Source organism: Pinus tabuliformis, chromosome X (assembly GCF_031772625.1).
Source record: "Pinus tabuliformis cultivar Carrire ecotype Pingquan chromosome X, CPIR1, whole genome shotgun sequence".
NCBI lineage: Eukaryota > Viridiplantae > Streptophyta > Pinopsida > Pinales > Pinaceae > Pinus > Pinus tabuliformis.
This window is the reverse complement of record NC_142308.1, coordinates 1019963020-1019979521: the sequence shown is the minus strand read 5'-3', so window position 1 is coordinate 1019979521 and position 16502 is coordinate 1019963020. Positions and strand designations below refer to the sequence as shown.

Sequence of the window (16502 nt, the reverse complement as noted above, 5' to 3'; positions counted from 1 at the left end):
ATCACAACATAAACACCATAGAGTATAAAACACAACTGCAGGTCTATATTAATAATAGGAAATGATGATTACAACCATCTGGTGAATCAAGCTTCCCTTAATCCTCCAGCTCCTTTCTCTCTCTCTCTCTTCTTAACCTCTTGGTAAACCACTATGTCTCATACAAAGTTTCTACAATAAGTTGGCAATCCTTTAACCTTTCGACCTCTTTCACAATGCCCCAAGCCTCCAATATATAGAATGAGAGGCTAATCCTTGCCAACTCTCTCATGAGTTCCCTTTGGAAAAATCTAGGATGTTTCCTTGCTTTATTGCTCTTTCCCTTTCTATTAGACTCCATTAAAAATAGCAATATCCTCAAACAGGTCGAAGATGGATGTTTCCTACTTTTCGGGTTCATGTATGAGTAAAAAGTGGGATATTATTCAGTCAACCCACTCCTTTGACCTCCGGAACCTCACAAAAGTTGACTAATGATGCCCCTAAGGAAACACAGAGAGTTACCCTAGGGACTAATGCCCCTAGTTCATGCATGGGGAACGTTATAACTCATCTTGCTAGTTCCTGGGGAGTATTACCCTAGAAAATAGGATTGTGAACTTGGTCAAACCTTCAGTCAAACTATCTTTCTCCTCTGAGATGATGAGGAGGTCATTTTCCTGTATAACAGATGCCCCCTAAAGTGTGAGATCAGAGATGAAGACGATGGTTGAAATACTTTATAATTGCAGTGTTGGAAAAAAAAAAGAGGATTGGAGCTTCGGGACTACGAGAAATCTGATACAACCACATATGTTAAAATCTAAAATCATGTCCTGAGTTGGGCATTCCCACACTCAGTAGCCATTAGGGGATTTTTGAGGTCTAAAATGGGCCTCCTAAGGAAATTATAAAATAATAGTGTAAATAATAAAATAAGATTAGATTACATCATCAAAGTTTAGAGGGAAAAAAGACAACTATTTTTTCAACTCGTATTTTCAACTTATCTCCGTATGGGTTTACTCAAATTTCAAGCGGAAACACTCGTTGGATGCAGAATTTGATTCCTCATCCAAGGAGTTCCCATGTTGCATACTTTCGATGGACCCTTCTACATGAAAAATGAAAGATATATGAAAAACGTGATTGTAATCACGTTTTTTTTTATTATGTATTTCTCATTTTTCGTGTAGTAGGGTCCATTGACAGTATGCAACATGGGTACTCCTTGGATGAGGAATTAAATTTTGCATCTAACGAGTACTCCCGCTCGAAATTTGAGTAAAAACTTAGGGAGATAAGTTGAAAATACGAGTTGAAAAAGTAGTTTTATTATTTTATTATTTTTTAATCTTTGTACTTTTTTACTCCCAAAATGGTGAATCATCCCCCATGGTTGACATCATCATCTTGAATTCTATTGGTTCTTATAAAGTTTTTTTTTGTTGTACATTTTTCTTAGGAGGCCCATTTTAGACCTCAAAAATCCCCTAATGTATGTCAGAGTGTTTCCTCAACAAAGAGGTATGACGATCATGTCCACCAATAAGCACAATGTGGAACTATGTCATAATAGGCTCATCCTGATGAGCTGTCTCCAAAAAAACTATGCGTAGCTTGGAAGAGGAAACAAGGCTGAGTGATGTAAGCCTCTACCCAACATCTTGATTGCCACTTCATCTCAACAACATATTTCAACACATGTGAATAAAGGCGTTGAGGTTGAACATGTTCGAAATTGTCTGATTACCAATCAATAATGAAAACTGTTAACAGACATGAGGATGGCCACTGATAATGATGATGGTCTCCAAGATGCATAGTAAAATCTAGTGAGTGTGAATAATGATGTTTTCATCGAACACTCGTATAATCATTCAACTAGGAGCCAATAATGAAAACCCTTGATCAAACACAAGGTAACCTGCCACTAATGATTGCAAGTTCCAAGGCACTGATATGTCTTTGGATCTGCTTCATAGATAGAGTGTTGAATTCGATAGGAAGAGACTTGTTTAAAGGTAGGAAATAATGTGTCCTACATTAGTCGACACGAAACAGGACAAGAATGATTATTTTTGAAGATAAATTTTTAGAAATGGGTCAAATCGACAGAGGTCATGATGGAAGTATATGAGTGACAGTTGATACAGGAAGTAGAGGATAAAGGGATCCCTTGAACAATAGAAGGCATGACACAAAGGTTTAACCAGGCAGATTTAGACTCATGAACACCAAAGAGTGATATGATATAGGGATGCAAGAACATCGGAGTATATAGGCTAAACTCATAGGATGGTAAGGTTCATCTGAGAGGCCTGTCAAAAAGGAGGTTTTGTTGAGGGAGTGCCATGTTCAAGGAAACGACTGCTGCCAAAAAATATTTCCAAATGCAGACATAGAGCAATTGTGTTGTCCACTTTTTCTCCATCTGATTAAATTTAATGAGTCCAGATGGGAAAACTCGGTGGTCTTTTCATATTTAGAGAGTGTAAAAATATCGTAAAGAACAACTCTAGGGGGGTCCCTTTGTCATAGTTGATAACCGAGTGCAACAAAGGTTTAATAGTATACCTGACATAGTTCCTTTTCTATAAGTTATTCTTTTGAGTCGAGATAAAGTGATAAACCTATGCTCAATAGACATTTGCCTCATTTTGTTACAAGTACAAGGGGATAGAGTAAACTCGATATTCTTTGTGAAATTTTAATGAGTCACATGAAGAAAAACTCAATAGATCTTCATCAAATTTTAACGAGTCAAATGAAGAAAACTTGATATATCTTTTTTAGTTTAATGAGCGAGAAAAAAGAGATAAAAGAATTGCTCATTCCTTCTTCATAGATTTAACAAGCCCGAAGAAGGGAAAAACTCGGGGATTTTTCAATTTAAGAGCGAGAAAAGGTCCCAAAAAAGAAAGAGCACATACCGTCATTGTAGGAGTTTAACAAGCCTGACGACGATAACTCAGGGATTTTTCAGTTCAAGAGCGAGAAAAGATCCCATAAAATAAAGCACTCATATTGAGTCAAACATGGTCATTTCTGCAATTCAACACTAAAAATTCTTCATCAAAGCATAAGTAATATTGAAAGCATATCAAAATGGCGTATGATAAACAACATAGGAATGAAAAAAATTGATTTCAATGACTAACTAAGGTGATTCATACCTCCAGAGTGACTATAAGAAGGTTTGGAAGCCTTCATTTTCACCATTTGAGTTCTGTGAGAGTGTTATGGAGTGAAAAAGGAGCAGATCTTCCCTGAGCGATTGTGAGCAATCCAAGTGACCATTTGACATGTCGTTTATTCTAGGTAGATGGTCTAACCCTCATCTTGCATTCTATTACCTTTTTCATCTGCATTTTGGGGTGAAATTTTGGATTTTGGGGAAGCCCTAAACAATTTATTGCACCTAATGCTACCTCCTAGGGCTAGAGGAGCGCTAAATTCCCTTCACAACCTAAAAGGGTGCGTTAGCATGCCCTTTGGGCCTTAGGGGGGAGTGTTAGGCTGCCTAGGTGCATTTTAAAACCCTAACGCATGATTTTTTATTGATTTCTTCATCATTTTGACTGATTTTTGGGTCATTTTATGCAGGTTTGGAGCCATCATCATGAGTCTTTGGAGGGAAAGAGCTCATGATAGTGAAGAACTACAAATTCTTAATGACTGGAGATGCTTACTTTCTTTGCATAGATGCGACTTGATGAAGTGTGCTAGACTTGACCTGATGAAGGATCAGGAAGAACTTCTCAGCTGAATTATCCAACGATGGGATGAACACCAAGGTGTGTTTAGAATCATGGATCATGAGCTTGTGATCCAAAGAGATGACATTTACTTTCTTATAGGTTTATCATGCAGAGGTGCACGAGTAAACTTTACCGGTGGTAGAATAGATCCACGAACCACCCTTGAGTTGGTCTAGACTCATTGTAGGCCAAGCAGTGGTTTAGTTAGTAACAGGGTCCCCATTGAGCGGATCAGGACTAGGCCTATGAGGGGCATTCTTTGGATGATCGTGCACTTTGTGGGGTCCAAGAGCCCACAAGTAGCTACAAAATCTTAGTTGTTACTAGCCATTGACTGTTTGCAGCCTCAGATATTCAACTGGTGTGAGGGAGTTCTTCGCAAGGTGAAGGCATAACTGACAGCTTGTAAGACTCATACCCAAAGGGAATTTGGGTATGGTACTCTTATTGTATCCTTCTGTCTTGAGAGAGTGCCCATGCTGAGGCCATGGGTGAGTTTGGGTCAGGTTGATCCTAGGGAGCCAAGGCAAGCGCGATGGGTTTCCCGTGTTCCTCGGACTGGGGGGGGACCAATTCAACACTTATTCGAATATGATTTCTTTGAGTGGCTTAGCAGCCAGATTCTCATGATCAATGATTATACCTATGCAGGCATGGATTTCACAGTAGATCCATAGCTGATGCTACCACCTGGCACTCAGTGGGGCCACAAGGTAAGAAAGTTTTATTAGAGTACAAAATGTATTTTTTAACTTTTGAAATTTATGTAATGTTTTTAATTTTATGGATGAACAAGTATTGACATGAAGTGATTTCTTGACACAAATGTGGCACCAGTGCATCCTGCGGGCATGCCCTACCAAGCGAGGTAGGAGGACCCACTACCTGGGGTTGGAGCAGGTGCGACAGCTGCCAAAGAAGGAAATGACACTCAGAGTCTCCATGAGGTTCGTAGGAACCTCGAAGGTGTGAGCATGGGTGTGCCTCCTCTTCCCATGAGGGAGATCCCTACTCATATGCATCAACACACATTGGGCGTTCCTGAGTGGTTTTTGGCTCCTCTTAGGAGGTTAGCTAGAGTTGTTCTGAGTTTTCATGAGTAACAGTCTCTTAGCAGTAGCATGGTATAGCTAGTGGGTGTCATAGTGAGGCTTAGTAAAGCCATTTTGTACTTAAAACACCTAAGTTTTGGGAATTTTTGATGTAAAAGACTGGATTCGATATATATATACATATATATATATATTGGCGCTTTTATGATGTAAATGTTTTTTGTAAATTTTTAACTGTGTAAAATTTTACTTTCATGCATGTATCTATAATAAATGAGACAGATGCCAATCTAATACATAATTTACTAATGAGCCAACAACTACAAGGAATTTGTTCACATGTAATAAACTCAAATTGACATTCTAAGAGTCGAACCCTTAAATAATGATGTAACAAGATTGGATTTCGAATGTGATAACGATTTGTTAATTGCATAACGACTAGCTGAGATTCTAACCTGACCACCAGATTGGAGATTTCTTGAGATGATACTTTAGTGAGAAGTGTAATTATAGACATATAGTCAACAATATTGTTGGTGGCAGTTCCAAGAAAAACTCCCTCGAAACAAAGTAGTTATGACTCAGGTGTGTAAATGACCCAAGCAACTGATGCAATGTGCCGTGTGTGACGACTGGCACCATCCGCGTATCCTACGTATGGTAAGGGTGATGAAGACATCTGCGCAACAAGAGACATGCATGAGACAAATACTCATAAAATGCCAAAAATTTAGTCACAACAAAAGAATAAAAACTTATAAATACATAAAATTACAAGGGACATGCCTAGTGGAATACTAGGCATAATACTTTTTCAGATAAGGCAAGAAAAATGACCGCCACATGCCCCGGCATGGTGGTCATATAAAATGTGTTTGCCTCTTCATGAATGAGGCAACATCAAAGAACTGTATCAATGCCACGATGATATAAAGTATCGTTCAACACTAAATAGTGTCGAACTTGGTGGTGGATGCCACGACGGTCACCTAACTATAGTTCAGGGCGGAATCGTTGCACTTGGAGGTAGATAAGAATGTCACCATTCCAAGGGTTAGTTGAGTCGATCAGATAGATAGATTTATCTAGAAGAGGATCATGGGCTATCTCATTTCGATCGACTATGGGAAGATCTGACAATAGTTCTACGAAGACTAAGGATTTTTTTGCCTTAGCAGTGGTGAAAATCAAATCAAATTGCTGGAGGATAACAATCCATTTGGAATATTTTCCTCCTATGACTTGACGAGACAAAATGTGTCTCATGGAATTCTCCAAAGCGATGATGGTAGTCTATCGCAACAGTATATAATGTCGGAAGTGATTGACAACAAAGATAACTTCCAAGGACAACTTTTCCACATGTGAATATCGAAGTTCAAGCCTAGCCATGCCTTTCGAGAGATAATAGATCACATTCTCACTAAGATCATCATGCGTTTGAACCAACACCATACCAATATAGGATGGTGAGGCTGCCAGGTATAGGAGAAAGTTGCACAAATAGTTGGGAGCACTATGTAGTGGGGCAGATATAAGTGCCTCTTTCAAGGCATCAAATGATCGTTGGGCTTGATCATCCCACAAGTATGGTACTCCCATCTTCAGTAGGCACATAAAGCCTTTCATCAGCTTGACATAGTTCATGATGAATCATCATAAGAAGTTTGCTTTCCCTTGCAAACGTTGGAGCTGTAAAATGGATTATGGTGCGGGAAATTGAGTAATTTCCTTTACCTTATCGGGATGAACCCTAATCCCATGTTTGGAGACAATGAAACCAGGTAGGTGTTTAGACTCGACAAAGAAAATGCATTTGTGCATATTTAGACGTATGTTATAGAACCTGCACCTAAGAAAAATTGCTTGAAGATGAACTAGGTGATGGGCTTGCTTCTTGGAGTGGGCTAGAAGGTCATCCAAGTAAGCTTGAACAATGTGTCTAATATCATGGAATGCGTAGTTCATGGCCCGTTGAAAGGTTTCTCCAGCATTATTTAGATCGAATGGGAGTTTTCTATATGAAAATATTCCCCAAGGGAAAATGAAGGCAGTTTTGTGTTGGTCCGCAGGTTTTATGGCGATTTGGTTATAGCCTGACAAACCATCCATAAATGAGAAGGATTCGTAACTAACACAATCTTCGATTATCTAGTTGATGAACAACGTCAGATAATTATCTGTTGGACATGAAATGTTCAAATCCTAGTAGTAAACATAGACCTGGATGGTACCCTATTTTTTATATACAGGAACCAGATTGGAAATCCATTCCGCCAAAGGAGCGGGGTAAATGAAACCAACACATAATAATTTTTCCATCTTAGTCTTGATGGTTGCAGTTTTGTGGGGGTGGACTAGTCAGAGTCTTTCGTGGATAGGCCTTCCATTGTCATAAACCTTGATCTCATGCTTGATGATAGATGGATCTACGTCGGGCATTTCCTCATAAGACCAAGCAAATACATTGCAAAATTCCTTGAAAAGGCAGGTGAAGCTTGCAATTTCCTCAAGAGTGAAATCGGCTCCAATTTGTATATTTTCCACGATGCTTGTCTTGACTAAGATATCAATGAGAATTGTCTTTGAAAGATTTCCCATGTTCCCTTCTAAATCCAAAGTTTAGATAGTTGTATAACTCGAGGGAATAATCTCAGGTGGTTCAAAGGACATGATTTGTATAGGGGTCACATCCGAATCATATATTGAAACGTGATGGTGAGATTTTTCCCAAGGTCGCTCCTCTAAACACATGATCTCTCGAATAACTTTGTCTAAAGGTAGGAATTGATTGAGGAGATCGATAGAGGGAGAAGTTGTGAGAGAGGAGGTGGAACCGTTGGCCATGACCAAAGTGACAGGAGAATCAAATGCATATTGAATGGCTTGATAGGCCAATTCGATTGGTGACAATGACATTTGTTCTCCATAAGAGTCAATTTCTAAAGGGGCCGAGAGGATCCAAGGATCAGTTGGGTCATGAGGAATAGTGGAGACCATAGAAACCATCTGTGGAACTGTGGGCGGTGGGAGAGGAAAGCAATCCATCAGGGAAGAAACCTTCAAAAACCAATACTGATACTGACATAAGAGTTAGGTATGCCACCCATTAAAGGTACAATGCCACTAGGAAACAGGGAGTAATGTGGGGTGTAGAAGGACAGCTGGTCCACCATGACTATTCTTCCATCCAATGGAAATAAGATGATGCGAAAAACAGTAGACACGATGGAAATCATGGCATAAGTCCAACTATGGCCCAAAAGCAGATTATAGTCGAGTTTTTGATCCACGACTTCAATGTCCACCATTACCGTTTTCCCACTCAAAGTGATGGGGTAGTCGGCAAGGTAACATTTTGGGATGAATGTATGGCCATTGAAAGCTTTAAGGGAATTCAATGGTGGAGAGAGGGTTGGAGAACCCAAGGCTATCCAACATGAAGTAGACATGACACAGGTCGAAGCGCCTTCGTCATTGACAATTCTATGTACCCCTTGTCCTTTCGAAAAAAAAAATCACCTGAAATAAAAGTTGGTGGGAAAGGGGAGGTTTACATTTCTCCATGTCGAATATTGCTCTCATAGGATCCTAAGGGTCAACCGCACCAATAACCGAAAGCAAAGCTTTCCTTTGTTCTGGACAATTTTGCAATACTTCGAGTGCAGACATAGCTGACATTGCTTATGCCAAATATTCTACAATATTGTAGTTTTGGGCAGCACATGCAGATGTGTTATGTGTTGTGCGACAAAGTGACCCTTTTGGGGGGCAAATTACAAGATCAAAAACTGGCCTTTTGATATGAAGATCATTGGGTGGTGGTTTGTTTGAACTTGAGGAAGCGTCTTGAGGATTAGCAACTGGAGCTCCATAATTTTTATTTTTCGTTTAAATATCAACTGTTTCAAAGGTGTAAACAGTTGACAATCCTTCAGTAGTTAAAGGATGATGTAAACCTCTATTGCCCCCTTACGGGGGTTGAGTCAAGTTCACAATAAGATGTTGTTGCTACTAAGCAGGGAAAGGGTTATGTAGGACTGTGGGGGTTCGACCAATTTCCTTTTGAGCAAGAAGATATCTACATTCTTAGAGTTGCAGACAGTGATGTGTCATATGGTTTTCCGCACAGATTTTGCAAGGGAACTTGACAAATTTTTCCTTTCCCTTGTTAGGTGGCGCAACAACTTTATGCTTTGGGTTGGATTGCTTGGTTGGCTGCTCTTTAGAAGGAGCGTTATTTTTCTTATTCTTATTCTTACCACTAGATGTTTTTGTAGATTGCGTAGAGTTTATCGCAGCGATAGGAAGAGCAGCCGATTGGGTAGCGGGATCAACATACAATTAGGAAATGTGTGCGCTAAGTTGTTTTACAACAGACCTAGAGGTATAATACTATCAGCATGCGCATCAGGTTGTTGAGTAGCGAGAACATTGGAAGTTCTGGGGGCATTAGGGATTACGTCGTATAATGTGCCAGACTATGAATAAATCAAATCTAAGTGTTGGGCATGACAAATGGATTGGTCTTTAGTGATCGCACCACCTAAGGCAATGTCTTTGGAAATTTGGGGAAGAAGAGATTTACAAAACCAATTTGTTAATAGATAATCCGGAATGGGAGCTTTGACTAGCCTCCACCTATGTCTCCATTCATGAATGTGATCGAAGATGTGGGTGGAGGTGTCTTGGTGTAAAGTAGTAAGGATTTCTGTCTCGGTTTCGTGGCGGATGGGTAACTGAAAGTGATTTAAAACTTCCATCGCCAATACACCAAAGCTATTAATTGACGCAGGTGGTAAATCAATGTACCACTTGGTGGCATTGATAGTAAGGATGCGGGTGAAGAGTCAGAGCCAGATACTATTATCCACCATGGATTTTGATACACACCATAGATGATAGGTGGTGACATGTGTACTCGGATCATCCCCTTGTTTTCCTTCAAACTTCGGGATGTCAGCAAGAATTTTGTGTGGGATTGGGGGCCAATGTAAGTTATGGTAGATGGGGTCATTGGTTAGTTTGTACAGATCAGGGATGTCGAGTTGCCAAGAAAGGAAAAGTATTTGGTGCCCCTGATTCTGACTAGGGTGATAACGAATGACTTGAGGGTCCTTGTGGTCCACCTATCATATTTTTCCCATCACTGTACATAGGATTTGTTGAATAATAGTTTCCTTGAGGAACATTCATATATTGTGGTTGTCCATATGGATTGTTAGGTTGGGGGAAATAAGGTTGATTTCCCACACGATAATAATTTCCCACTTGACTCAATTAAGGTTGAGAATGGGGTGCCCAAATGGATTGAGCGATATCGGATTGAGGTACCCTACCAACCACGTAGTTGGTCGTCGGAACTTGATTGACATATGGAGGGTTGATGCCAATCAATGACTATCCATCTTGACCTATAAACGAAGGGGGAATCGTAATGCCCCCTACTAGTATGTGCATGTTGGGTACAGTGCCCCCTGACATTTGAAACTGGGGGATTGAACTAAACAAATGATTCCAACCAAATGGATTAATGAAGAGACTCGTGCTAACGACGCTATTTGGAGCGCTAGCCGAAGGTCTAGGAGTAGAAACAAAAGGGGAAGAAATCGGTATGTATTAGGTTCCGTTCATGTTGGGCGTAACTAAGTAGCTTGGAATTGGCACAGTTTGGATAACAAGGTTTACGATCAGTGGTGTAGTATTGACTGTCAGCTGGGGAAGTGAGGGTGGACCAAATTTGTCCACAAAATCTCGTGGCCCATTAGTCACTGACGGAATGGTGGATGTAGGTACAGTGGAAGACATGGTAGGTATTGATGCAACTTTAATCAATAGCGGTCCCAAATTATTAGTGATAGGAGGATTATAAGGAGGTACAAAACCTTCAGTGAAAAATTCTTCTAGAAGTAATGAGCCTTGGGATGTATTGACTGATTAGGTGTTAGATACTGGAGACTAATTACCTAAAGAAGGGTAATCCAGTTCACGGAGGCTCGGTGCATCCTCCATAGTCAGCAGAGGAAGACCTTGTTGTCGCCTAGATTGATGATTAGGGTCGTATGTAGCCACGGTGATCAATATATTTTATTAAAAAAAATTATAGTGATATTTATTATAGTCTTAGGGATAACAAACTGGCACCTAAAAAAATAAAAAATACTCTAAAAAGTCAATCAGCAAGTAGGGGATATGAATATGTCTGATAAACATCATTCGCTAGAGATAAAATCCAGTATAAAAATGGATAAAAGAGAGATTTGGTCGAATGTACAGTTACGATTACTCTTGAGCTTCGCCCGAACCTCATATTAAGGGGTCAAGTACTCTCGTGAAGATGAGCACCCTCCCAAAAACTAAAGACAGAGTATGTTCGTCTATTTAGGCACCAGGGCAGCCCACCCCAGTAACTTTGTGTTCATCCCTAAAAATTATGGCCACTATGGTTACCTCAAATCACAAACACTATCGGGGGGGACATGCTAACAGACAGTAAACTTTATGGGCAGGATACCTGAGACCTCGACACAGCTCCGATACCCTTGAAGGGATCCTCGATACACAAAATACCCAAAGGAGATGTAATCGAAGGTAGCTACCATCTTTCGCATTCCAATTTTGTCTCGCATTTAGCTCCACTTTGACTGGAGTGGTCCCGGATAGTATGAGTACAACAAGATTTTTAGTCTTTAACAACACTAGTCTTGATTTTACGATCTTGGGCAATTAACTCACAACCACCTATCTGAAGATCCTATCCTAGACTAATATGCGTGTATACTAAAAAAAGAGTTGATGATTGATTTTATTACGAGATAGTTTTTAAATGTACTTTGTTAATGTCTTCGGAAGGGGTGTTGACGTATGGAGTTTTGTGGGACTCTGACAGAAACCATGCAGAAAATTCTTTTCAATTTCAGTTCGATAAATGAGTTATTTATACAAGGAGAGAATCATTTATACATCAATCAGTACCATGCATCCAGTGCAGTAAACACAAGCACAACTTGCAGACATGCAATTCTCTCTAACAACTAAACCAAATAAATGTAGAATCTAACCAACGAAATAGAAATACTTTAACAAATTTTTATTTTCTTTCTCTGAAAAACATAAGCAATTAAGCTATTTTCCTGAAAATAAAAAATGCTCAGGAAATAGGCAACCAAACAAAAGTGCACAACTGTAGATCCTTGATCAGACTATAGGCAGCTTCCCCAACCCAAGAGTTCGCAGAACTGGCTAATGATCAAGATTTGTTTGGCTAACGAACTTCAAAAGAGGGCTCAAAGAGTTAGCGACTGCAGTAATGCTCTTTCTGTAAGCCAGCAAAGCATTATAACTCTCTAGTTGCATTGCTAGGGTGCGTTAGTGGGGAAGAAGCTAAAAAAGAAGTCTTTTAGGGTCAGAAAAAGAGCTAAGCACATTGAGGATGGTGTTGAATAGTCCTAAATTATTAGAAAGGGAACCAAGAAGTACAGGAGGGCTTAGAAGAAAGAGAGATCTTGCAACTTGGTAGGAGAAAACTAGGAACTAAGTGTATTCCCCAGTGGAGTTTCCAATTCTGCTATAGGTATTAATGCACGGGTGGTTGTGGCTAGAATACCCTTAAGGGTCTTCCTGGGATCCTTGGCAGGTAGATTAGATTATCTGCATGATCTGAAATTAGAGCCCTAGCTACTAATTTAGATTTCAATTCAATTCATCTCTCAATTCTCCACTAAAACATAATGGAAAAATTGGCTTACAATATTTATTCTCATCATTGGTTAAAGACATGCAAACAAAACATATGCAATTATAATAAGAAATCAAGATAGAGAAATGACACAGAAACTTTGATGACAAAGTTCACCAGAACCTCCCTGGCTACCTCTCTGGGTTCATGAATCCCATGAACCTGCTTTATTGATTCTTGAAGGAAAAATGGAAAAATAAGTAGACCTACAATCTACTTCTCCTTTACAAAATGCTTGAATCAATAAGCCTTGAAGAAGCTCTCCACAAGCTCTCTTCTCCTCCTCTTGATTCCTAAGAAGGGTTTTTAAAGGCTCTCCATCTAAACCACCTAAATATTTTTATGGAAACAATATCTCTTAAAATACCCTTTGATTATGACCTTGGCATATCTCAAGGGAATTGTTTGGAACAAATCCCTCAACCATCCTTAAGGATCTCAACTTCCTCCACAAGACTCTCCTTGAGACTAGGGATTGCAAGCCCACATGGCTTTGCTCCAATAATCCATTTTTTAATTAAAAAAACACATTATTATGAGAATATTATCTCATATGTTAATCATGGACATTTTTCACAAGTACCAACAAGAATATTTTCCTAGTCTATGAAGCCATATAAACTTCATTCCCTTTGCATTAGAAAAACTCCATGTGTGTTCTTTGTTGGTTGGACTGTGTTGGCTGTATCTGAGGCTGACTGGAACATGTTGACACTTGAGGATCCTCCTAGATCACACCTCCCCATGGAGAAAACTTTTGGTCTCCAAAAGTATCAAATCATCAATCAACTATATGCAATGTCTTTGAAACATGTTCTTTGTCTCCTTCACCTTTGTTCTTCAGAGCTTGAATGATGAAACCATTACTTGCATCTGTAGCTGACATTATCGAGATTACAAGGAAGCAATTTACTTTCCAAGAGTTTATAAAATACTCTTTGGATACGTTTACATGGAATTGCCATGATGGTTTAGGCAAATTGCTTCATTCAAAACAATTACATAATGATGATTACAAAACCCATTACAAAAACTTAGGCATAATGCCTCTCACTTTCTCATCACCTCAGAGTGGCTACAAATCCCCTTGATGGCCATTTAAAACACTTTATGTTTTATTGTTTCTTTCCATCATATTATCATGTACAAATAATGGGGTTAGTTCTCTAAGTACCATAAAGCACTAAAAACTTTAATTAAGGTTCTTATTGCAAACTCTCATAATTCAACAAATCTACTTGACTTGGGTTTGAAATCAAGTAGGAGATCGATGATGTTACCACTACACGTTTCATCTTTTCTACAATCGATGCCTTCAATGCGTTCAAAGTGTCTTCGACTGTTGGATCGATGAGTGTTGCCTTTGGATCATCAACTTTATCAATGATATTTGGACATGCCAAGTGAAACACTCCCCTGCAACCATTAATTGTTGCTGCCAAACTCTCATGATATCTTCTAAAAAGATGTCACTCATGTCTTCTAAGGTCTATGTAAGATCTATTCATCATAATGTGATTCTCATTGCAAGAAGAGAAAGAGTTCCTCACTTCTTTCAACATTTCCCTCGATGAAATCTGTCATCTGACCATCATTAGCCTCTTGGGCTATAGCATGCATGTTAAAAAGATTTTGGTTTGTCAGTTTCTCCAAAGACAAGATCAACTCCATGGGATAAAGGTCATCACCCTTCTCAGCATTTTCAAACTCCATGACAACAGGAATCAAAATGGACCATAGTTTAACTTTCCCACCTCTAATGTTCTAATATTTCATGAACATTTCTTCATGATCCCACTCTTTGTTACTGGCATCCTTGAAGTACTTAGAAAATCATGGCAGAGCCACGTTTTTCCTATCAAAGTATACAAAGAGAGCACTATAGACATATGAACTTTTATCTGACCAAAGACTAAGAGAATGATTGAGAAACTAGCACAAGCTCATTCTAGACTTCAACAAAAGGCTCAAATACAACTCCAGTCAAAGAACTTGTCATCCTCCCTTCACTTCCTACAACTCGAATGGTATGAACAGAATGATTTGCCCCACTCTTAGACTTCATATAGGTTACAATCAGACCAATGCTACATTTGTCTACTGATATACCTTTTTGAAAACCATTGTGTTGTTGTTGCTTCCATGGAGAAGAAAAATCAATAGTAGGAGAATCAATGGCAGGAGCTCTGAGAATCATGGTTACAAATTCAATCAATCAACTGAAACCCGAATCCCCCTAATGTCCACCGTTACCGTTTTCCCACCCAAAGTGATGGGGTAGTTGGCAAGGTAACATTTTGGGATGAATGTATGGCCATTGAAAGCTTTCAGGGAATTCAACGGTGGATAGAGGGTTGGAGAACCCAAGGCTATCCAACATGAAGTAGACATGGCACAGGTCGAAGCGCCTTCGTCACTGACAATTCTATGTACCCCTCGTCCTTTCGAAAAAAAATCACCTAAAATGAAAGTTGGTGGGAAAGGGGAGGTTTACATTTCTCCATGTCGAATATTGCTCGCATGGGATCCTAAGGGTCAACCCCACCAATAGCCAAAATCAAAGCTTTCCTTTGTGTGGACAATTTTGCAATACTTCGAGTGCAGACATAGATAACATTGCTTATGCCAAATCTTCTACAATATTGTAGTTCTCGGCAGCACATGCAGATGTATTATGTGTTGTGCAACAATGTGACCCTTTTGGGGGGAAAATTACAAGATCAAAAACTGGCCTTTCGATATGAAGATCATTGGGCGGTGGTTGGTTTGAACTTGAGGAAGCGTCTTAAGCATTAGCAATGGGAGCTCCATAATTTTTATTTTTTGTTTAAAGATCAACCGTTTCAAAGGTGTAAACGGTCGATGATCCTTTAGTAGCTGAAGGATGATGTGAACCTCTGTTGCCCCCTTATGGGGATTGAGTCAGGTTCACAATAAGATGTTGTTGCTACTAAGCAGGGAAAGGGTTATGTAGGATTGTGGGGGTTCGACGAATTTCCTTTTGAGCAAGAAGATCTCTACATTCTTAGAGGTGTTGACAGTGATGTGTCATATGGTTTTCCACATAGATTTTGCAAGGGAACTTGACAGATTTGTCCTTTCCCTTGTTAAGTGGCGCAACAACTTTCTGCTTTAGGTTGGATTGCTTCGCTGGCTGCTCTTTAGAAGAAGCATCATTTTTCTTATTCTTATTCTTACCACTGGGTGTTTTTGTAGATTGCATAGAGTTTATCGCAGCGATAGGAAGAGCAGCCGATTCGGTAGCGGGACCAATAGACAATTGGGCAATGTGTGCACTAAGTTGTTTTTCAGCAGACCTAGAGGTGTAATACTATCAGCATGCGCATCGGGTTGTTGAGTAGCGAGAACATTGGGAGTTCTGGGGGCATTAGGGATTACGTCGTATAATGTGCCAGACTATGAATAAATCAAATGTAAGTGTTGGGCATGAAAAATGGATTGGTCTTTAGTGATCGCACCGCCTAAGGCAATGTCTTTGGAAATTTTGGGAAGAAGAGATTTACAGAACCAATTTGCTAATAGATAATCCGGAATGGGAGCTTTGACTAACCTCCACCTGTGTCTCCGTTCATGAATGTGATCGAAGATGTGGGTGGAGGTGTCTTGGCGTAAAGTAGTAAGGAGTTCCATCTCGGTTTCGTGGCGGATGGGTAACTGAAAGTGCTTTAAAAATTCCATCGCCAAGGCACCAAAGCTATTAATTGACGCAGGTGGTAACTCAATGTACCACTTGGCGGCATTGCTAGTAAGGGTGCGGGGGAAGAGTCAGAGCCAAATACTGTTATCCACCATGGACTTTGATACACACCATAGATGATAGGTGGTGACATGTGTACTCGGATCATCCCTTTGTTTTCCTTCAAACTTCAGGATGTCAGCAAGAATTTTGTGTGGGATTGGGGGCCAATGTAAGTTATGGTAGATGTGGTCATTGGTCAATTTGTACAG

The 16502-nt window shown here is 39.7% G+C and overlaps 1 pseudogene; it reads right to left on the bottom strand.

Annotated features, from left to right (window-relative positions):
- Nucleotides 1-14054: 14054 nt before the first annotated feature.
- On the bottom strand, nt 14055-14730 carry LOC149143205 (ferritin-2, chloroplastic pseudogene; annotated as a pseudogene).
- Nucleotides 14731-16502: the final 1772 nt, after the last annotated feature.